Below are 24,767 nucleotides of genomic sequence, written 5' to 3'. Positions count from 1 at the left end.
CTGAGTTCTCCTTTAAAACAAATGGCAACCTTTGGGGCAGTGAACAGGTATAGTAGACCGCTGCAGTATCCCTGGGCGGGTAAGCCTAGCCCCCTGGCAAAGTCCCAATCAAATGCTGGAGAAAGAAACTGGAGCAAATGTAGCGCTATAATAAATTGAACAATCCCGTTCTACTTAAAGCCTACTTTTTGGTATATTTGTGCTACAGATGAGACCCTTTTCGCAGGTGTAAGCCCTCACAATGGGGTGGAGTCAGAGTGTAGTGCAACTGTAACAAAGTGCTAATGCACAAGAATTGGTGGTTCTTTATGCTTAACCAAACAACTGAGTTTATTCAGCAGAACAATCCACGTAGGAGTTTATAACCATTGATAGAACATAGACTGCCAAAAGAATAATGTATACAGTACTAGAAACAACATGTCCCTGAAGGCAAAGGGAACACACGGTGAAACAGCAACTGGAAGGTGTGCCCAGCCCAGGGGAATATCTACATCCCTGAGTCTATGCACTTAGCTGCTCAACTACATAACCTATCTATCTAGAGAGTGATCTATGAAAGAGTTATCCACTTTACTAAGGACAAATCTTGGGTTCCACTACCCCTTCCTAATGAACAGGAAAGGGTTCAAGCTAAAATGGACCCTGAGCACATTGTCACAACCCTTTTTATACTACCGCACAATGCCATCTACTGGTCACTGTAGGAACAAAAGGCATAATCAGAAAATAGGCCCCTGATTTGGATCCATTTAGCACAACTGAGGATTTGCCTGCCAGTATTAACTAGGGGTGGCTATTTTACACATCCCTACACAAACATTAACCTACTGAGCAGTCATCTATAGAATATAAAACGGAGAATTGCAGTAAATATTGATGCAGGTTATAATGAAAGATTGTGTTTGCGCATCTGAAGAAGACATCTCAGTAGGCAATATTATTATTTTGGGAAACACCAAATCCATCATTTTATAATTCACCTTAATATCAAATCCTCCACAAAAAATATTGGCCTAATATATAACTGAACCCCAAATTGACATGTTTAAATTTGTACTAATTACAAAACATTATAATATCATAAAATCATTTAAATAAGTACGGTTCCCCTTTATTTGGCAGGTGCACTTAAGTCAGTGACATGACATGAAGGGATCAGACTGGATTCACAGAGGTGTCAACTGACCCCCCCATATCATCGGGGTGATAATGATCCGGTCCTAATTAACGCCTTACACATGAGCCCACTGTAAAATGAATGTTCCATATGTTATAAAATGTCTGGAGAAAACCGGTTACCCAAAAAAGTAAGTCAGGACATTTGCAGCTAATCACACTAAAAAAAAGGAAAAGTCGCCAACGTTTTTGGAACTTTAATGCATTTTCGGCAAACAGGATATGATGTAAGTGACAGAAGATTGAGGAAGATCTCGCTGCTTTATAGCACTTCACCTGGTCTGAGGTGGCGAAGGCAACTCTGGCGGAAGTGGTAACGTTCAGTAAAATCTGCACTTTACTGAATTTGCGGAGTAACGATTGTTAGCCAGAGCGAACAGTTGCCTGGCTATAGAGTGCGAATGAATGGGAATGACGTTCCCGTTCGCTAGGGAATTGGCACCTGCGCCTGTTAGTGAATTGGCGATGTCCCTGCGGGTAGCAATGCTGGCGAAAAGTTACTATCCTTAACCACTTCGCCCTTTAGTAAATCTGTCCCCAAGACTCCAGTTCCCACAATGCCTTGCACACTTCTGTGATTCTCCTTCTCCATTATGTTAACGGTAGAATGTGCAAGGCATTGTGGGAATTGGAGTCTCGGCTGGTGGAACTACTAACACAATGGGGCAAATTCCCTAAAGGGCAAAATGACTAACGCTAGCGAGAATTTACCAGTGGGACGCCATTTCGGAACTTCGCTGATTTCCTAACGGGTGCAGGCGTCACTTTGGTAGCGAAGGAGATAGACGCTAGAGTTGCTTCGCACTCTAACGCCAGGCGAATTTTCGCTCTGGCGAACGGACATAACTCCGCAAATCCGGATTTTACTGAACGTTACCTCATTCACCAGACTTGCCTTTGACAGTGCAGACCAGGTGAAGTACAATGGAGTGCATAGGATTTCCTCAATTTTTAGTGCAAAAACCGCTGGCCTCTTTTCCTTTTTTCAGAGTGACAGGCTGCAAAAGTCCATACATTTTTTTTTGGGTAACCGGCTTGCCACCTACATTTCCTAACATATGGCACATAAACTATAAACTGAGCTCATGTGTAGGGCAATATAACAACTTTATTTGTTTTTATTAAGGTTCCCTGGACTTGTGTAATGTAATGTATTTGCTGCAACATATACGTCCCTTCAACTTTATCATTTCCCGCCATATGCAAATATGCACCGCTACAGCATCTTCGCTTTGATTGTTGAAGTAACGCTAGCGAAAATTCGCTAGCATTCGGCGCCCTGGACGCAAATTCGCACTTCAGTGAATTAGTATTTTCCTGGCGAATCTACCCCTGGGGAAGTGTTGCGACTGCTCTGAAGCCGTCACTGGAATAATTCTCACCGGTTGTGGAATTAGCCCCAATGTCGCAATGTTTTGAGTATCCGCAATCGGCAGCAGAGGGAACGGTAATAGAACAACCGCTTTCACATTCACATATAACTTTAAAATAAGTGAAAATGTGAGAATTGAATTCTCAGTCCAAAAATGCCTGTGTCTTTTTCTTGTCCCTGTTGACCTCCCCTTATTTCTCTTCCCTTGTACCCTCCCCCGACCCTTTCCCCCTTTTTTTTTGTACCCTAAGCAATATGATGTGACAACCGATATTGCTGTTATATAAACCTTAAAAAATGTATAAAAATCTTAGTTTAAAAAAAAAAAAAAAAGTGAAAATCCTTAATTAATGTATATTAGAATGTTGCTTAGAATCAGTATGCAAAAAAACAAAACAAAACAGTTTTTGGGGTGGAATGTCCCTCCCCCTCCGGGAAACAGATGTAAGTATTAACCACTCCTTTAGTTAAGTGTCAGCGCAAGGCTCGTGTGGTTTTGTTGCAAATGTATCGCTGATCAATTAAAGGTAATCTCTCTCTCTCTTGCTTTTTCTTTTTAAATTCCATCTCTTTCTGCAAACACCATTGCTGACATCCCTCATCCCCGGCACTAATTAGTCATTATTACTTTCTGCACTGACTCATCCCTTGTAAAGAGGGGGGCTAAGGAAGGGGTTAATCCTACAAGAGCTACTTCTTAATTGCATTTGCCATGGGGGGAAAATAATAGGATGGAAAACTGTTTTTTTTTTTTTTGCCTGGCAGTAGGACCCAGTGGAATCCGTTGGCTGCTGGAGAAGAGTCACAGGCATTGAGCTAAGAGAGAGAGATTCCAGCTACACAGAGGAAAGCTGCATCTGAGGGAAGCAGGGGGGTCTGAGGCAGCCGGGTAAGTAGCTGCCCATGTCTCAGCACTGAGCTGGGTGCCATGCACTTGATCTCTACCCCTCTCTTATTGGCTGTGCCATTTAAAGCCCACTCTCCCACCTTGCGTTTCATTTTCAGTGATGGGAGCAACAGTGCTGTAAGGATATGATCATCTCCATCTGTCTGACAAGAATCTGATCACTAGAAGCCCAGGGCGGAGGTACTGTGTGTGTGTATGTGCTGATAATTACCCTGTGCTGCTCCCTATCTCTCTGTCCCCCCCTTTTTCCCACCGTGGCTTCTCCGATTCATCGTGCAGCGGCTGAATAAATGTGCATGTGCCTGGATACACTGTAAAATGGATGCATGTGTTTACGTCAGGCCTTCAACTTCTACCACTTTCAAACTTAAAGGGGATCTAAAACCCCCAAAATAAAATGTCATCGTAAGCAACTTCCCAATAGACATTCATCGCAGATCTTCAACGGTCTTCGATTTATTTGTACCCGTCGTTGCAACTAAAAGTGGTTCTGTCTCGGGGGGAAGACTGTAGCAGAAGTCGGTTTTGCCCGCTTCCTTCTTAGCTGTGATTATCCGCCAGCTTCTGCCACGTTATAAACTGCCAGGTGGGGACAGGTATTTATGAAAAACAATGTTTACTGGAAAGTAGTTTATTATTATTGCATTTACTTTAATATTTTTTTTTATATATCAACTAGAGGTGCCTTTCCAGAATTGAATTTGTATATTGAACAGGTTGTGTGTGTGCATGCATGTATGTATGTATGTATGTATATATATATATATATATATATATATATATATATATATATATATATATATACACATATATATATATATATATACACATATATATATATATATATACACATATAATCCATGTATTGGACCTGTTATCCAGAATATTCAGGGCCTGGGGTTTTCTGGATAACGGATCTTTCTGTAACTCGGATCGTCATACCTTAAGTCTAGTAGAAAAATCATGTAAACATTAAATAAACCCAATAGGATTGTTTTGCCTCCAATAAGGATTAATTATATCTTAGTTGGGATCAAGTAAAAGCCGCTGTTTTATTATCACAGAGAAAAAGGGAATCGTTTTTAGAAATTTGGATGATTTGGAAAAAAATGGAGTCTGTGGGAGACAGCCGTTCCGTAATTGGGAGCTTTTTGGATAATGGGTTTCCAGATAATGGATCCCATACACAATGGCAATATAATCATTATAAAAATGGGTTATGAAGCCCTGTGTCACACAGTGGAATCCCTTTGTGTTGGTCCTGGGGTAGATTCTCTGCTACAGTCTTTCCTGGGAAGAAAACTCAACCAAAACCAAGCTGATTAGTTGCCCTTTATTCTGACGTATATACTTTTTTTTTTTTTTATTATGACTTACATTCTGTGTAAGCACAGTCGTATACAGTATATCCTTCTAGACCCATTGGTTGCTATGGGAAGTGCCCCTAGCAGCCAAAAATTAAAAGTGAAATTGAAGGTACAAGACCAAGGAGCTCCTTGTTATAGATCAAGGTTAATATGTTGTGGTTTTTTTTCCAGATAACACTAGTAATGCTGCTTTCAGATGTATATTTGTGGTCTATTTTAGGAGAGTGGAATTTCACAACCCGTTGGTCAGTTCCCACACTTGTCACATTAGCTCAGAGCCGTGAGAAATGGTGTCTGGGAGCAGAGCAACAAGGGACTGGTGTCATACAGCATAGCCTTATGTTGTAATAAATTATACCGAAGGGTTAAATGGGTTGTTCACATTAAAAGTAACTTTTAGTATGATGTAGAGAGTGATATTCTGAGACAATTTTGTATTTGGTTTTCATTTATTATTTGTGTTTTTTGAGTTAATTAGCTTTTTATTCAGCAGCTCTCCAGTTTGCAATTTCCAGGTACAAATTCCCCTAGCAACCATGCATTTATTAGAATAAGAGACTGGAATATGAATAGGAGAGGCCTGAATAGAAAGATGAGTAATAAAAAGCATTTATAATATATTTGTAGCCTTACAGAGTATTTGTTTTTTTAAGATGGGGTCAGTGACCCCCATTTCGAAGCTGGAAAGAGTCAGAAGAAGCCGTTCTATAACATACTAAAAGTTTACTGAAAAGTGAACCACCCCTTTAATATGTATTTAAAATGGTCTGTGCAGTGTAATATATTGTAAGTAGTATTGGCTTTTATATAATGCACTTAGGGGTTATTTACTAAACTCCGAATTAAAAAAATCACAAATAAAATAAAATCACAAATTTTTCGGAATTTATTAAACCTCGAAGAGGGAAAAGTCAGAATCTGAAAATCTGGCATCTCAGGCATGTCGAGGTTACATATAAGTCAATGGGAGAAATCCCAAAGATTTTTTTTGATGTGCGATGGGTTTCTTGCAATACCCCGAAGTTTTTGGAGTTTTCGGGTGAAAAATCCGAAAAAATCTTGAAAATCGGATGAAAAATTGTGATGATCGGATTTTTTCCTGCAAAGGAAATTGTCGGGAAAATTTAATAATAAATAAGCGTAAAGAAACCGGAGCGGATTTGATCGGAGTTTGCAGCAGAAAATATGGAGATAAATTTGGACTTTGATAAATAACCTCCTTGGTGTCTGATGGGGTTTTTTTTTTAACTCCTGACGGCTAAATTCCTTAGTTTACACCCCCCCCCCCCAGCCTATACCTGTTGTTTTTGGGGTTCTTCCCTGTTGGTATTTGCCCCAACTTTCAGAATCAAATTCAAATTAATGACACTGACTTTCAAAGCACTTCACAACTCTGCTCCACCCTACATCTCTGAACTCATCTCTATATACTCACCCACTCGCTTACTTCGCTCCTCTACTGACCTGCTACTCAACTCTTCTCTCATTACCTCCTCACATGCTCGCATTCAAGACTTTGGAAGGGCTGCACCCCTCCTCTGGAACGCTCTCCCACGATCTGTCCGACTTTCTCCCAACCTTTCTGCTTTCAAAAAATCTCTGAAAACGCACTTCTTTCGAGAAGCCTACCCTCACTCTGCTTAACTACCAAACGCAACACCACATACAACACCACATTTCTCACCCACTTACTTCGATCTTGCCCACTCCCACACCTTGTGTATTACTCCCTTCCCTTTAGACTGTATGCCTATGCATAGGGCCTTCCTCACCTCTTTGTACCTGTATTGATTGTGATGTTTGTTACTCCATATATTCTATGTATGTAATTCATGTGATGTAGTTGTATAATCACAGTTACTTTACAGTGCTACGCAATATGTTGGCGCTATATAAATACATGTTAATAATAATAATAATAATAACTTGCATCCCCTTATGTGGCTCCTTAAGCCCAGTGACCAGGGGTGCAACTGGCGTTTCCTGACTGCCTGTTGTACACTTGCCTCTGCCCATCGCCTTCTGCAGTCATGGCCGGAGCTCTCTGGCAAGCCGTTCCTCTTATCTCCCTACAGAAAACAAGAGGAACCGTTTAACCCCTGATTGTAATGATAACGTGTTCTGTAAATAAGCCGCCATGTAACGCCAGCGCTCATGGAAATGGGACTCGTGGACTATTTTCTGATAGAAATGGGACTCTCTGTGTGGAAGCCTGTGTATTCAACATCTCAAAGGGAAAAGCAAATACAGTAGAACCCCCTTTTTTACATTTTTCAGGGGACCAGATAAAAATGGTGTAAAATCAGGGAAATGTCTTCTGCATAATTTATAGACCACAAAACTACAATGTAAATTGAAAACTGTAAATCAGGGGATGTAAAATTGAGGTTTCACTGTAATAACCCTTTTTTTTAGAGAAACACATGTGAAATTCCTGTTGCTGTATTTATTGCTGTTGTTTCCTGTGTATATGGTTTCTAAAGGGCTATTTATCTCCTATATGTCTGTGTCTACTTCCCCTCTGCCAATAACACCACAGTACTGTCCTGCTTTATGGCTGGGATTCTACACATACACTTTCCATAGTAGAGATAACTTCACATTGTCTTAATCAATTACCCCTTAGCTGAAGGGCTCCGTTACTTTTAATACAACATCTTAATAATATCAAATCTGGGACATTTTAGGCAACATCCTAATCCCCCTTACTTATATACAACCAGATATTCCCCCTTGTGCACCACACCTCACCCATTTATATGTAAAGATACTCCCACCCTTTGATGTCTGTGTTTGGGACCCTCGGGCATACCTCCCAACTGTCCCGTTTTTAGAGGGACAGTCCCTCTTCTGACAGCTCAACCTGCAGTCCCTCGTTTGTACTGGAAAGTCACGTTTTTCTGCACTGAACAGCCAGAAAAAGAAACCAAGTTTCCAACTTAATTGGCTTTTGTCAGAGAGCCCAGCACAGCCACAACCGAAGATAAGATACATTTGTAACAATTCAAATGTATCTAGATAAGCAAATAAGTAATTGTAACAAGATAAGATAACAGGTCCCTTTGGAAAAGTTACACAGCTTAAAGGGCAATTCACCTTCATTAGCAAAACTGTAATTGAAAAAAAACCACATAAATATGTTCAAACTTTCATAACCTGCCAAATTTTGTCAAATGAACATGGGAATTAGGGGGTGTGGCAACAAAAATGGGAGTGGTCAAATGAATTTGGCCATGCTACGCACGACAACTTTTTTGTCCCTCTTTTTATTTCCAAAATGTTGGGACGTATGCCCTCGGGGGTAATAATACACTGCGTGGGACCTTTATACAGGCATGAGTTCTAGAAGCGAAAAAAAAAACCCCACTGAACTTTTAAAATACATTAAGAAATCTGTAAGCCCAGCCCTGTATACTGTGCTTTAATTATATGTCCAGAGCATTGCCTACCTGGTATCTTGTGCCCCTTATATGCTTCTTCTTGTACCCAAGAGCCGTGAATATCCTGTAATATATACTCTTGTAAATTGAGCTTAGTGATGTTACCATTTGTGTCACATGACTGAAACTTGTTTAAAATTAAAATCATGTAGACTCAATAAATTGAGTATATTAGAATTTACTTTAGAGTTCCCTGACCTGTCTCATGCCTTCATATGGATGCTATTGTGAATGTGTCCTTGTCATTTACAGTAGGGGGTACATTATCCCTTATAATACATGAGTGATACTCAGAGTTCCCTGTATAACTCAGCCTGCAGCCTTGTGCCTTTATATGATCACAAAACAACCCCTCAGTGACTTCTAATATCCTTATCATTTACAGTAGGGGGTACATTATCCCTTATAATATATGAGTGATACTCAGAGTTCCCTGTATAACTCAGCCTGCAGCCTTATGCCTTTATATGGTTATTTCACTCACAATATCTTTATATTTTACAACTAACAATTCAGTATTCACATAAAATGTAACTGGTTAATAGGCATCAATCAGTTTGATTCATTTCAGTGTAGTTATTTGGAAATCATCCTCCTAGGAAGTGACCGCTGTTTAGAAAAAATATGATACTGTGATGAATGACATAAACATGAAATACAGCCCCTGACATCATTATTTCTGGCTGTTTCCCCACTGCAGACATATAATTAGTCCAAGTCCTCCAGCTATTGGATTAGCATGTCTGTCTCTTTCTGGTGGAGTTGTTGGCTGGTCATGCTTATTATTTACATCCAAGGGGTTGGGGAGCAACATGTTGCTCATGAGCTACTGGTTGGGGATCACTGTTCTAAATATTCAGGCTCTACAAAGAAGCCTCTTGGCTGGGTTCAACCTCATAGTAGGATTACCCAAGTGGAACTTCATCATAGGCAAAAGGATTTCTTCACATTGTCATGGTTTGATACTTAGAGGCATAGTAACACATATGGCTAATCAATGTGAGCTGAGAAACTGTCATGGAACCAAAAGAAATCAGGAAAGCAGGACCCATGAACAGAACTATAAAAAAGCAATAGATGAGATGGTAAGTTCTCTAAACATTAATGGAGTCTCAGTGTTATGTAGTTGCTAATAATAAGGGAAAAAAACATTTATGATTGAGTAATTAAGTAGCGCATTAGAGCGCCCTTCATTTGGTGCAGGCTGTCAGATGCGCTTCAGTGTGACAACTCTGCAATTACTATGAAATCAAGGCAATATGTCAGTCAGCAGAGGCTTATTATTGTTTAAGTGCAGGTTCATCAAAGATGGAACACTGTCCTTATACCCTATTAATCCTTTGTAAATAAGAAGGCATCGTTTGTTTTGGGGGAGAAAAAAGGAAATGTAACATCATCTGGGTTGGGGGGGGGGTTGGGGCTTGGTTTCTTTATGGCTGATCTTAACGGTGAAATAGCCTAGGGAAAATATATTAAGAAAACCTCTTTATTTAAAATTCAATCTGCAGCTCTCTGGGCTGGTATATTGATCTACATCTCTGAAGGCTACATGCCATAATAAGAAGTTACTAGGTTTCAAAACTGCCACCCCTAAATTAAATGATTTTACTAAGACATGTGGAAAATGCCTATTGGTCTGGACCTGGTTGAACTATAGTCTTACCCCCCCCCCCCCCCACAATAGTCGTCTGACCATATTGTAGATTCTTTTATTCCTATGCATCTCCAAACATTTCACATTTGGAAAAATCTGGTAACATCTAACCAGATCTTACAGGTAACATCTTCTTATGGGCATCCGTGTGAGAAGCTACCCAAACCCTTCCCTTTACACCTCCGTTGTATCAAGTGGTCCGTTGTGATTTGGGGAAACAAATGGGGTCCAAACAAAAAAAGGTAGTTTTGATACCCAAGGGTGCAAACTGGGCAAGTTGGGATCATAGTTGTAGCATTAATTCCCTCCCCCCCTTTTGTATAATAAGAGATATTGAGTGTTATGTCTATTCGGTAACCCCTTTCAAGTTCCACTAATCCACAAAGAAAAAGTGGACTTTGATGTTATATTTGCACATCTGCAAGTAATGAATTTTTTTAGAGGCCAAACATTTTTAGGTGGCCAATAGGGGAATAGAACACTTGTGTGGCTTAGACACGTTGGAGCATGACCTGTTGCATCTGTAGTTAAGGTTGTGTTGACTCAGTTCCCTTTACATATGGTGTACAGAGAATAGATTTGTGTGTGTGTGTGTGTAAAGCTGCCATATTGATTCCCAACCAGTGGCTCATGAACAAAATGTTGCTCACCAACCCCCTTGGATGTTGTCCCCATTGGCCTCAAAGCAGGTGCTTATTTCTGAATTCCAGGCTTGGAGGCAAGTTTTGGTCTCCTGTAGGCAGCCAGTCCACAAAGGGACTAACAGCCAATCACAGCCCTTATTTGGCAGGAATTATTTTTCATGCTTGTGTTGCTCCCCAATTCTCTTTACATTTGGATGCTGCTCATGGGTAAAAAAGTTTGGGGACTCCCACCTTGGACTATGAAGACCGCATGGCTTCCGATTTGCACTGAAGATCCCTTCTCTTTATATTTGCCTTATTATGTGTGATTCCATATTGTTTGTTCTCTGTTATACCTTTCCCCCAATCCGCTTGGGGCAGAGCTTCTTTGACTATAATATGTGAATTTTTTGTCTTTCATTGATATTACCTTACAAGGTTACTTTTTCTGACTTTTTTTGTGTTATCCTGGGGTACTCGCTTAATCTACCTATTTTAAAAATGCAAGATCAGAGTTTCTGTAATGCCCTGTGCCTGCCAGTTCACTTAATCCAATTGCCAGTTCTAAAATTAGGTTTGTCTCTTCTTCATCGGTCTCTTGGTTTCAGACATTATGGCTGCGGCCAAGTGCGGTGGGTTGGCTTATGTTACACTGAGGTCTTTTTACATCGATGTTGTAGCTGAAGTGGAAGCTCATGTCGGCAATTGATCTACAATATTTCGTACTGCGCGTGTAGAGTATTTCATTTTTGGCATCAGAAGCTAATTAGTAGTGTTTTTTTTAAAGCCAAAGAAGTTCTGTTGTATCATCTCTTGAACTTGCTGGCTTGGAATGAAGACTGAAGTGGGATAGTGGAAAGATTGGTAGAGCACATTAGGAAGGAAACATGGCCGGACAGAATTCACTCACAGTTACGTGGACTGCCAAACAATTGCATGGAATTGCGAGCATAGGGGTTACCTGAGAACTTGGTTATGTACGGAGTAGCCATGGTGCCAAAGGACTTCTCAATGTAGAACATCCATATGCAAAAGATTTAATTTTTAATCAGTCTCAATTCCTTCCTAACTAAAGTGCGACAGAACCAGTCTCTGCATTATCTTTGTACTAAGAGGTAATATCAGCAACCCTCTATTTTCATCCAACCCTTTCTGAATGTTATGTATCTGCCTGTGTAAACCCTTTTCCATCTTATGATGGAACGTCCTTTCTTCAAACTCATCATCTAGTTGTATAACTGATCAGAGAGTTTATCATAGGGTTCCCTTATATATTTGTACATAGTCATGTCTAACCCACACTGTTCCCCCTATTGTAGTTGCTTATTCTTTTGTATTTCTGCCTCTGTTAAGGGTTATTTTTGCCTAAACTGTGTCCATCTGTAACCGCCCCAAAGAAGATTTTACATTGTCAGATTTACACAACTTATTAGAAATGATCAATACCCTTGGTTAAGATATTGTAATTACACCATGGCCCTGTACCCAATATTATAGGACACTGGTACTTTCATGTTGGAACTCCGCCTTGTTTCTTCCTTCTCAAGTATCCCAAGCTGCATTTCTGTAGTTGTCCTACATAGTAAATGGGGGCACATCTTCATAAATATGTCTTTCTTCTGATGTTGAAACCTCAGAAGGAATTAGACAATAAAGCCAAATTCGGAGTTCTTAATAATAGATTTTTTTAAAAATCAGTAATTTAATCAAGAATTATTGAAGACCAATTTTTGTTTAATGCATTTGGAATGACGTTTGAAAGGCTCTGTCCCTCACAATTCTGATGTCTTCCTAATCCCCTTGCTTCATTTCTTTCCCTGCAGTAAATTTTATATCAAGTGGCTTTTTCAAGAGCTTCATTTTTACTGCTGAGGATTTTGTACCAGCATGATGGCACTTTGGCTGATTTGGTCTATACACTCCAAGCAGGGATTTCATTTTGCTTGTTCTCTTGGTTTCCCTTCTTGTTCCTTCCTTCAGATTTTTTTTTTTTTTAACACGTTTTACTTTTAACAGCTTTTACAATAGTCGGAAGCCCTGCTGATGTTTTTATTTATTTATTTTTGGCTCTTTTTATTCATGAAATAAGTGTCTCTATTCTGCCTTACATTTCTGGAGGTAAATAGAGGTGGAGGAGATGCCTAACCTATTGTAATCACGCCACCCCAATTCTAATTCCATTTGACAATTAACATATTAATATAATGTGTGTAACATTTTATAATAGTGTTAATTTAAAAAGTTGGGTGAAAAAAATCAGGGCCAGGGTTTAATTATTCAAATGCCCCAGGTTCTTCATACATTCTTCTGCAATGTTGACTTGATTCTTGTCTCTTTGTTCTGGTTCCTGCTATTTTTTTTATCTTACTCCCCTGCCCTGGTCCTGACTGTGCTTGATCACTTGCTATTAAAAGGTTCTGAAACCAATCCAAACCTTTTTCCTGTGACTTCAGATTTGCTTCATAGTGCTGCTGTTTCCAACACTTCTTTGACTTGGCCTCTAGCACAAGGTCTTCTACTGCCTTCTAGCTTACAGTTCAGCACCCTTCTTGAAAGTGACCTGTAGCTTTATCATCCTAAAGAAGCAAGCTTACCAAATGAGCGGATGTTCCCCTGATATGCCTACCAGGTGGGCCTAACGCGATGGTTATTGGCCTAACGCGATGGCTCAGCAGTACGGCCAAATCATTGGATTACAATGATGGGCATACCAGCCAATGGGAGGAAGACTTCATGAACTAGCCAATGCGGTTCTTGATCGAGCAGGAAAAATCAAACCTGCCTGATCGAGATCTGCCCGATGTTTAGCCAGATGTCAGTCTGGAAAGCCTGTTGGTGGACCCCATACACTGGCAGATAAGCTGCCAAATCGGTCTGAAGGACCTGAATCTGAAGTTTAAGGAGAAACAAACCCTTGCTACTAAAATCCCCTACCCCTCCCTGCTCCCCCCCAGCCTAGGTGCTACCTTTTCTAAATGCCCCCAACGCTTTTCTTACCCCTCGGTGCAGATTCTGTCCAGTAGAATTCACGGGCGCCATCTTCAGCCCTTTGGTAACCTTCGAGTCTTCTTCCAACGCAGTAACGTAACTAGAGGGGGGTGGGCCCTGGTGCGTGATGTGCAGCTGGGCCCTCCGCCCCCCTTCTGTACATGACTTTTGGCCCGCATTTCAGTGGCGCGCAAGCTGCCGGGGGCCCCTGTGGGGGTTCGGGCCCTGGCCCGCTCACACCCCCTGCTCCCCCGGTAGTTCCGCCACTGTTCCAAAGATTCGTTCCGTTGCTTTCATGCGCAGTTACAGAAGAGCAGAAGATGGCTGCCGTGAACTCGGATGCCCTGAATCTGCACTAAGGGGTAGGTGAAGAGGGCTTTTAGCAAAGGTACCACCTTGGCTTGGGGGAGCAGGGAGGGCGGTCTATGTAGTGTAGGGGATTTTAGCAGCAAGGGTTTACTTCTCCTTTTAAAGCTGCCTGTGTATGGCCACCTTAACACACTGCCCCAAATTGCAAGAAAATCTTCTCTAGTTGAATGGGTAGATCTTTTTGTGGTCGGTAAGCTCAGGTTTAGCACACCATCTCCTTCGTTGAAACCTATTCAGTAGAGCGATTTGTATAACACCAAATCAAGATGATTTTGGGACACAAATACTGCCTCCTCCAGATTTGTTTGCATTTCATATTCAAATCTGAGGACAAAAAAAACCCCAATACATTTGACCTGTTGTCTTCTGCGTTAGTGTCACATGACGGTAAAGGCCACATTTTTAGAATTTTGCAAAATCTGCCAAGATTCTGCTCATTTCTTGGAATAACATATACTTGCATATGCAGCATAGGGAATGCCAATGTTCCTGACAGTCACTTTTCTAATTGTAGAATATTTGAGCTTGTCAGGATTTGGATTAACTCCTAAATCTGCAAATGTAAACGTGCATTAGAGTTCATACAGCAATTAAGATTTGTGATAACCTTATTCATTGCCAAACTCCAGTACTATGAGTGCACCGCCTTGGGCAGATTCATGAGCTGCAACATAAAACAACATGAAAGCCAGTGCTCTTCAAATCTCTAATCTTACAGGGTTTTACTTACTCCTAGACATGATCCATTGAGTCTCTAAGGGATTGTAAGCGAGTTTGGGAAATGCAGCCTCTGCAGATGATGAATGAGGGCCTTTTCATCGCTGGACGTGTGTTTGGAAGCAACTCAATCTCATTACTGGACCTGAGCATGGGTCTTTAGTTCTAGATTGCTTGCAGTATTCATAACTTATTAAATTCATATGCTGCTGGAACAAAATCAATACCATAATATTTACAGAATTCATTCTGCCTAAACAGCTCGCAGCGAAGTTCAGTAACTGCCACCGTAACTCATGCCATTTTGTTCATGCGGCATCGGAGTGAGAATTCTCATTGTGCATGGTGGGTTTTACCGGTGTCTTAAAGTGGACCCGTCACCCAGACATTTATAGCTGTATAATAAAAGTCCTTTTCACATTAAATATGAAATCCAATTTCTTTTTTTTATTAAAGCATTCATAGCTGTTGTAAACTCATTTAAAAGTCAGCTGTCAATCAAATATTGTCTGCCCCTCCTCTATGCCTTAGACAATTACTTTCACTTTCCATTCAGCACTTCCTGGATGTCACTGCTCTCCCCACATTCCCCCAGTTCTCTTCACCATTTAGTTGTGTAGCCAGGGCATGGGGATGGACATCAGGTCCCACATTCTGGTGCACAAACAAGATTCTGAGATGATACAAGACTTGTCTTAATAACAATGTCCACAAAATGGCTCCTGCCTGCTTGCTATAATTGTGAATTCCCAGACTGAAGGAAACAAGATTCAAATAATTTATATTGTGTAACTGAAGTTCATTTTGCTTGACTAACGTGATAAAATAGGATTTGGAATAATTTTTTGGGGTGACGGGGTCCCCTTTAAATTGGTTGTATATGAGGTGGGCAAAATGTAAGACTTATCGTATTGGTATTCAAGGTGGAAACCAGACAGCATTATAGAACCAGGAAAGGGAAAACTATGGAATTTGTGTAACATGCCAACATATTCAGCATAGGAGGCGGAACATGTCAAGCATACAGATTACATACAAATAAAGACCGACATGAGAGGTAAAGAGGGTCCTGCTCATTTGAGCTAAAAGTAGTAGGGATATGAGACACATGGGTGCAGATTTATTAAGGGTCGAAATTGAATTGAATTTTTTTTGTTATGGTCAAAACTGTCAAATTCGACTAGGCAGTTATCCAAACTTGATTCGAGTTTTTTAAAAAAAATTCTAATTAGGTTTTCGAGATTTATCATACTCTGGGCCTTTAAGAATTCAAATGAGACTGTTCGCCACTTAAAACCTACCAAATTGCTGTTTAAAGGGGTGGTTCACCTTTAAGGTAACTTTTATTATGTTATAGAAGAAAATTTGGTTTTCATTATTTATTTTTTATAGTTTCTTAGTTATTTGCCTTTTTCTTCTGACTCTTTGCAGCTTTCAAATGGGGGTCGCTGACTCCCTTCTAAAAAAACAAATGCTCTGTAAGGCTACACATTTATTGTTATTGTTACTTTTTATTACTGATCCTTCTATTCAGGCCTCTCCTATTCATATTCCAGTCTTTTATTCAAATCAATGCATGGTTGCTAGTTATTTGGATCCTAGTTACCAGATTGCTACCAGAGCTGCTGAATAGAAAGCTAAATAACTCAAAAATCTAAATTATAACAAATGAAAACCAAATGCAAATTGTCTTAGAACATCACTCTCTACATCATACTAACAGTTATCTCAAAGGTGAACAACCCTTTAAGACAATGGGAGAGGTCCAGGGATTAACTTGGAGATGTTTGCAGCCTTCCTGACATTCGAGTTTTTTTCGGAGAAAAAAAACTTGAATCAAGTTTGATCTAATTAGATTCTAGTTTTCGGTTTGCTTAAATTTGTCAGATTTGGAAATTTTAGATTAGTCACATTTTCAATTTATGGGAGTTTGAAAAAACTCACATGAATTCATCTATCATGTACTGTCTCTTTAAGACTTCGACCATTCGCCATCTAAAACCTGCCAAATTGCTGTTTTAGCCTATAAGGACCTCCTAGAACCTATTTTGTGTCATTTAATGGACTTTAAAAAATCTAAGTTTTTTTGGGGCAAATACTTAGTTTCGAATTGAATCGAATGCGCTAAAAAATTTGATTCAAATACAGCTTGTAAAACGATTTAAACGATTTTTTAAAATTTCGATTGGTCTTTTTTAATTTGAATTTCGAAGTTATGGGAGTTCAAAAAAACTCCCATTACTTTGAAATTCGACCATTGATAAATCTGCCCCTAAGTATTGCACTTCGCATCTTTGAATGGTAAAAGATTGGGAGAAAGTCTCATGGAACATGATAGGGAATTCTTGGGAAGGGGTGCAACTCTAGTGAAGTCATGGATACGTGTATGCAAAGCGCTAATGAGGGATGGATCGAGTGGTTCGGCCAATACTTGGGGATACATTCTAAATCTAGGGTGGGGCACACTTATATACAATATAAACGGCAAAGTGCAAAACTAATTTCATTTATTCTGATTCACATTACATGGTAGCATTGAAATCACTGTTTTATGCATCAGAATTGATAATTATCCTTGTAGAATCAGCTTCTCTGATGACCCATGTGCTTAGCTTTTTAACAACAGCACAGAGGGCCAGGGTCGGACTGGGATGTGCGAGGCCCTACAGGGCAGCTACCCCAGGGGCCCCTGTATGCTAGATCACCCACTGCCAGCCCCTCCCCCATTTACATACCTTTTATACTTTTTTTTTTTGTTGCAGCGATCGAGGGAGGCAGGGTTGCAACAGCACAGGAGGGGCAACAGACCAGCTGACCCAGACCCAATCAGTATATTGGGTCTGGGTCAGCTGATCGCACTGGCCCAATCAGACACTGCAGAGGACACTGAGCATGTGCGGTGCCACTGGCACTCGAGAGGATGCTGCTGTGGATACTTTAAAGGAACAGTTCAGGGTGAAAATAAAAACTGGGTAAATAGATGGGCTGTGCAAAATAAAAAATGTTTCTTATATAGTTAGTTAGCCTAAAATGTAATGTATAAAGGCTGGAGTGACTGGATGTGTAACATAATAGCCAGAACACTACTTCCTGCTTTACAGCTCTCTAACTCTGAGTTAGACAGTGACTATAAGGGGAGCCACATGGGACATAACAGTTCAGTGAGTTTACAATTAATCCTCAGCATTCAGCTCAGATTCATATGACCCATGTGCCCCCCCTCAAGTCTCTGATTGGTTATTGCCTGCTAACCAATCAGTGGAAACCAAGAGAGCTGAAAAGCAGGAAGTAGTGTTCTGGCTATTCTGTTACACATCCAGTCACTCCAGCCTTTCTACATTACATTTTTGCCTAACTAACTATATTAGAAACATTTTTTATTTTGCACAGCCTATTTACCCAGTTTTTATTTTTATACTGAACTGTTCCTTTAAAGGCGCAGTAAAGCTATGGCTAGCTATATGACTTTTATAGGCTTTACTTCTCCTTTAAAATCTTGAGGGGGAGCCAATAAATAGAGAGTTGTGGAAGTCAATCCGTGATATGATGAGAGGACGCCTAAGTGTTTTGTTGGGATCTTGTTTGATGAATGGTTGCATTTTAGAATATTCCATAGGTGGCAATGACATAATTTAGGTATTGATTGAGTAAAGGAATTTTAAGAAAAGGAGAGGGCACATTAGAAGATAAACAAAATCAACAGGGCTGTGGTGATAGTGGAGTCCTTAAAAGTAATATAAACAATTTTTTCTGGAGGTTATATAGGCGATGGAGCAGGGAAAAAAGGACAATTTCTGCCTTAAGGTGGCCATACACGTAACAATTACGATATTTCTTGGAAAAGATCTTTTTTTTTCAAGAAAGATCGTTTGTTTCAATACACACGTGTACAGCTGAATCGTCACATGTACGGACAGAAATAAGAATTCTACCTACATCTGACGATTCAGCGCTAACTATGACCGATGTTCAGGTGCCTTCAAAGTCACCCAATCAAAATTTCCCGTCCCAATTGACGAGCCAACCGATATCCACTTCTTCTGCCCAGGCCCGAATTTGTGGAAAAGCCACCTGGGCCTAGGGTCACAGGATTTTAGGGGGCGGCATGCTGCCCAACCACACCCACATTGGTTCAAAAACACTGGGAATGCGCTGGAGATACGATCATTTTTTTTAAATCTCCCGTGCGCCATTCCCAATTGCTCCAGTCCAGATAATGAAAATTTGCACAAATAAAGGGGAGGTGACAGGGGCGACGAACGGCAGTGGGCCTAGGGGTGCCCACTATGTAAATCCGGCCCTGCTTCTGCCGATATTGATCAGCTCTTTTCCCACCATACACCCCCCAATTATCTTACGGAAAAAAAATTGTACGATGTTATCTGTGCATCTATGGCCACCTTTAGACAAGTCTAATTGAAGGTAGCTTTGGGGCATCTAGGTAGACACGGATGATGATGATGAAGAAGAGACCTGCATTAAAAGATCTAGTTTGAGATATTGAGAGAGTATCGTCCCACATAGAGGTGGTATTTGAAACCCCTTGAATTGATGAGTTGGCCAAAGAAGGATGCATATATACAGAATAAAGGGCAGAACCTTCAGGAAGCCCAACAGAAAGTTTTAAATAGTGAATTGAAAGTTAAAAGTAAAACCAGGACATGGAAGATGGCCAAGAGAGGCTGGAAGAAGAGAGGTAGGTTCATGGTGTGTAAAGCTGCTGAGAACTCAAGGAGTGTTAATAAAGAGTACATAGTAGGAGAGTAGTGTTGAGTAGTTTCTGTTCAGATTGCATAGGGGCCATATAGTCAACATTTTCTATGATTTACAATTTAATTACGTACTAAAATATTTAATTAGTTCTTTTTTATGACCTACTTTATGACCTACATATCATCAGGCTTGACGCAAAACCATGTATAATGCAAAGCCTTCTACTGCAAAATCCTTTCTTATTTTATAGTTGCTACAGTTAAAAAAATATATAAATAAAAACCAACATGTGTTTCCTATGCTGGCACCACGTATCATTTTTGTCCCTTCCACTTAAAATTTATGAAAAATAATGCAGAACAAATTTTAGTGGAATGCAGTTAATTTTAATTTGACACTTTAAGGGGGTTAATGATCAAAATCTGAATTTTCCTGATTATTTAGTCTTAAAAAAGTCTGACCAAACTAGAATCCACGATTTGACCTTATTTATTATAAAAAAAATTAATCTAACCTGATCAGGGGAAAAACTCGATAAAATCGAGCGAAAACCTAAATCATACATTTTTTTTTTCCAAAAAGCCTAAATATTTTTTTGATTTTTGCCCTGATGAGCCTGAAATAGACGGATTTTCGGTTAATTCCAGCCCAGACTACAGAAACTATCAAATAGGATAGGGACCTCTGCCATTGACTTATATACAACCTCAGCAGGTCTGAGATGGCGAAATACCAAATATATTCGGGTATGTGTAATATTTGACCTTTTATCCAGAATGCTGGAGACCTAGGGCTTTCCAGACAACAGATCTTTTGGTAATTTGGATCATACCTTAAGTCTACTAGAAAATCATGAAACATGAAATAAACCCAATAGGCTGGTTTTGCTTCCAATAAGGATTAATTATATCTTAGTTGGGATCAAGTACAAGTTGCTGTTTTATTATTACACAGAAAAAGGAAATCATTTATACAAATTTGGATTATTTGGATAAAATGGAGTCTAAGGGAGACGGCCTTTCCATAATTTGTAGCATTTAACCTTTCTGGTTTCCTTCTGAATAATGGATCCTATACCTGTGTAGATAGATGGGTATCTGATCCATTATCCAAAAACCTGCTATCCAGAAAATTCCTTCTCCCGTAGGCTCCATTTTAAATAATTCAAATTCTTTTTCTCTGCAACAATATAACAGTACATTGTACTTGAACCCAACGGAATGTAATCAATTGTTATTTAAGGCAAAACAATCCTTTTGGGTTTGATTTCTAAATGATTTTTAAAAGTCTTATAATATAGAGATACAAATTACGGGAAGACCCTTTTATCCAGAAAACCCCAGATCCTGAGCTTTCTATATACAGGTGTGGGACCTGTTCTCCATAGAGAAACAGTTTGTAGATTAAAGACACAGGAGAACGGAGGTCACTGACCTGTAAAGCTTCCAGTCTTATTTACCTTTGCTCTCACTATTACTGTATGGGGGGGGGGGCTGGTAATTCACGCTGGAGAGGAAAGAATCGCTGAGCCAACTCTGAAGGAATAAATTATGCAAGATATCTGAGTTTGACATGACCTAGAAAGGCATCACAGTGGATTTTAGTGAATACATCACTTCTCTCCATTGACTGTTCTATGAAACCATTTTCACACCTTCTCCTCCTTCTAATAAGGATGTTTTATAATCACTAACCTGAGACCACACTGATTCGGGGCACTCGTGTAGGGGCATCACATTGCAATCTTCTTCTGCTGCTCCTTTAAAGGAGAATTCAACCGATTAACCAAAAAAAACCCCATTCCCCCCTACCCTACGTAGACCCCCCCCCAGGGAAATACCTTTTTACTTACCCCTCGGTGCAGATTCAGGGATCGGAGTTCACAGCAGCCATCTTTCTGGTCTTTGCGTCTTCTTCTGATGCTTCGGCAATTTGCCCGCCCATTTTGGCGCATGCGCAGTTGTCGTAAACCAGGAAATTGCTCCAACTGCGCATGCGCCACTTCGCTGGTCTCAGTCTCAGATTGCCAAAGACCCGTAAGATAGCTGCCATGAATAGTGATGGGCGAATAAATTCCCCTGGCACGGGTTCGCAGTGAATTTTCACATTTCGCCGCCGGCGAATAACTCTCCTGTGAAAATTTTTTTTGGACACGCATCCAAAAAATTGCATGCGTCAAAAAATGCGCGCGTCAACACTATTCGGACGCCCATTGACTTTAACGCCAATGTCAGCTTGGACGCGGGCGTCAATTTCCGATGTTCATGATTTCACATTCAGAAACACATAAAAACCTTCTTTTTAAAATTGCTGAATTTTATTTTCACTGTTCCCCTCTCCCCCTCTGAATTAAGATTTCCTGACCTCCTGGGGAACAACGTTCTGCTGTACCTCTTGATCTTTATATTAACTTTCCCGCTGATATGATAGAAGTCTATCAACTAGATTAGAGAGAATTTCAGTAATGGGTGCAAATATATTGCTGCAAGAACTTTTTTTTTTTTTTTGTTATTCTAGAGAACGAGAGATAATTTGTAGGTATGGCTTTAACTGATCAGAAGTCAGAAAATTGTCATTTGTCACTTAGGAACGTTGCTGTGAATCATAACTGGGCAATGCAGCCAATCGTTGTGAGCCATCCTCATCAGTGTTACATAGTGTTAAAAAATAACAAATGAAGGCCAATTGAAATTAACTCAGAATTGGTTATTCTATAACATACTAAGGGGGTTATTTATCTAAGGTCGAGTTTATGAATTTTTTTTTTTACCACAAATAAACTCAAAACTCAAATGTTTTCTAATTTATGAAAAAACTCGAGTCTGTGAATTAGGAGTAAAAAAACCCAAATACTCGAAACCCCACCAAAAAAACTTAATGAAGGCTACAAACATCTTCAAATGGCTGATAACATGACCGCGACAGGTTTTAGCTGGAGTATTTTCGGATTCAAGCTATTCCCAGACTTTGGTGTGTTTCCGGCAGATCCGACTCACTGCGCCAAAACGCTGGCGTCAAGTCGGTTGCAACGGAAATAAGGTAAGCAATGGCAATGTTGGATGTTGTCACAGCGTTGATACGACACGATTGTGGGATGCAGACTCTGCATATTTTTCAATGCATCCGACTTGACACCAGCATTTTGGCGCAGCACGTTGAATCTGCCGGAAACGCACCAAAGTCACCCATGTAGTTCTACCCTTACATGGGTGGTTTTTCCTGTGCTCCCCTGCGTTGCGCTTTCTTCTGTTCAGCCGCCGGGGAGCGCAGGAGTAGACGCACTCAATTATTGTCCAGGGGCTGTATTCACAGACGCATGTATGCGCCAAGCACAGGAAGGATGCAGCATGTTGCATTTCACCTGCGTTCGGTGCATACATACGTCTGTGTGAGTACAGTCCCCTTCACAATAATTGAGTGCGTCTACTCCTGCGCTCCCCGGCGGCTGAACGGAAGAAAGCGCAACGCAGGGGAGTGCACGAAAAACGCCGTGTGTAAGAGACCTTAGACGGTCGGCACAGGTAAGAACAATGTAATTAATTTTTTAAGAGACTCTCAGACACCATCTTTGTTGCAGGTGGGGAGCTTACCCCTTTTATTGTGACCCTCTGTGCATCAACATTTCGGGGGGGACTAACCCTCCCTTCGTCAGCAACAAAGATGGTGTCTGAGCAATTCTCTTAAAAAATTACTTGGGGTCAAATTTCGAATTTGAAAAACGTAATTCAAAAAGAACAACCGAAATTAAGTCAAAGTTGGCCGAATAGGCTAATTTTTAAAGGGGAAGGAAACCTAGTCGGCGCTCCTCCCCCCTGGCCTACCTGCCCCGCTGGGCAAATGCCCCTAACTTGTTACTTACCCTTCTGCGCAGGTCCAGTCCAGGGAGTTCACCGACGCCATCTTCTTCCACGCGATCTTCTTCCTGCTTTGAACGGCGTTTTGGCGCATGCGCAATAGGAGCATTTCGCCGGTACGGATCTACTGCGCATGCGGCAAAAGTCACGTGCATGCGCAGTAGATCGTACCGGCGAACTGATCCTACTGCGCATGCGCCGTTCAAAGCAGGAAGAAGATCGCGTGGAAGAAGATGTCGTCTGTGAACTCCCTGGACTGGACCTGCGCAGAAGGGTAAGTAACAAGTTAGGGGCATTTGCCCAGCGGGACGGGTAGGCCAGGGGGGAGGAGGGAGGGGGGCAACAAACGGGAGGGGGGTGGGGGTTTGCGCCGACTAGGTTTCCTTCCCCTTTAAGTCCACCAGTTGACTCCAAATAGGTTCTAGGTTAAAACAGCAATTCGGTAGGTTTTAGATGGCAAATGGTCAAATAATGATACATTTCGATATTCAAATTTTTTTCAAATTCGGATCGAATTTGGATTATTCCCTAGTCGAAGTACACACAAAAAATAGCACGAAATTCGAATTTTTTGAATTAGAAAATTCACCTCGACCTTTGATAAATCTGCCCCTAACAGTCACTTGGATGCAGCCGCAGAACTCCTAAGTGTAATTTTATACACACGCACGGAAGTAGAAGCGATTAGCCACTGACCACTAAGCTGTATGGATCAATAGCACAAGCCCTAATTGCTAATTACAAGTCCAATAAACAACTGCTGCAGGGAGAGAGAAAGAATTTATATCCCTCCGACAAATTGTTTATTTGTGGCAGATTCTGGGGTGTCAGCACATACTGTACCTGCTGCTTGTCTTGCTATGTCCATTCTTTTCTGCTTTCAAACCCCACTGCCTAATGGCTGTTGTTGCCCTATATACTGTGCCTTTCATTTCAGCTATTGACCTTTTGCAAGAGCTGCTGTATTTTATATTGTTTTAAAATCATTGGTCTGGGCAGCACGTCTTTCTATTTATCTTGGGGCCTGACACGTGGGTTTCTCTCCTTTTTGTGGTTTTATTCCAGAAAGCTGTTATTTCCTATACAAGACAATCTTCATTACACATGTTCAGCAGGCTGTAGGATATGGCTTTCCATTGTGTGTAGTAACGAGCGAATTTTTTCGGCAGCCGTGTATTCACAGCAAAATTCCGCACTTTGCCATCAGCAATTTTTTTGCGCTAAACTGCAGCAAAAAAAAAAATGTTTGTGTGTAATAAAAATGTTGACGCCCGTTGACTTCAATGTGCTTAGACAGATTTGCTCATTATTCATAGGGATGCACCGAATCCACTATTTTGGATTTGTGCCGACCCCTGAATCCTTTGCGAAAGGTTTGGCCGAATACCGAACCAAATCCGAATTTGCATATAAATTGTGCAAATTAGGGGTGGGAAGTGAAAATACTTTTTTTTAATTCATTGTTTTGTGACAAAAAGTCACGCCATTTCCCTCCCTGCTCCTAATTTGCATTTTCAAATTAGGATTTGGTACGGCTGGGCACAAGGATTAGGCCGAATCCAAATCCTGCTGAAAAAGGCCAAA

The 24,767-nt window shown here is 40.6% G+C and overlaps 1 protein-coding gene across 3 annotated transcripts in view; it reads left to right on the top strand.

Annotated features, from left to right (window-relative positions):
* The first annotated feature begins 3,012 nt into the window (after window positions 1-3,012).
* The window catches only part of rab27b.L (RAB27B, member RAS oncogene family L homeolog), a 135,323-nt gene continuing 113,568 nt past the window's right edge, over window positions 3,013-24,767 (top strand). Inside the window, exons 1-3 of one of the 3 annotated variants that reach the window (XM_018243741.2) lie at window positions 3,013-3,078; window positions 3,317-3,440; window positions 3,557-3,638. The gene's annotated coding sequence lies outside the window, so the exon portion shown is untranslated. 3 annotated transcript variants of the gene reach the window in all.

The sequence above is a fragment of the Xenopus laevis genome, chromosome 1L, assembly GCF_017654675.1.
Source record: "Xenopus laevis strain J_2021 chromosome 1L, Xenopus_laevis_v10.1, whole genome shotgun sequence".
In the NCBI taxonomy this organism is placed as follows: Eukaryota; Metazoa; Chordata; class Amphibia; order Anura; family Pipidae; genus Xenopus; species Xenopus laevis.
This window is presented reverse-complemented; position numbering and strand designations above follow the sequence as displayed.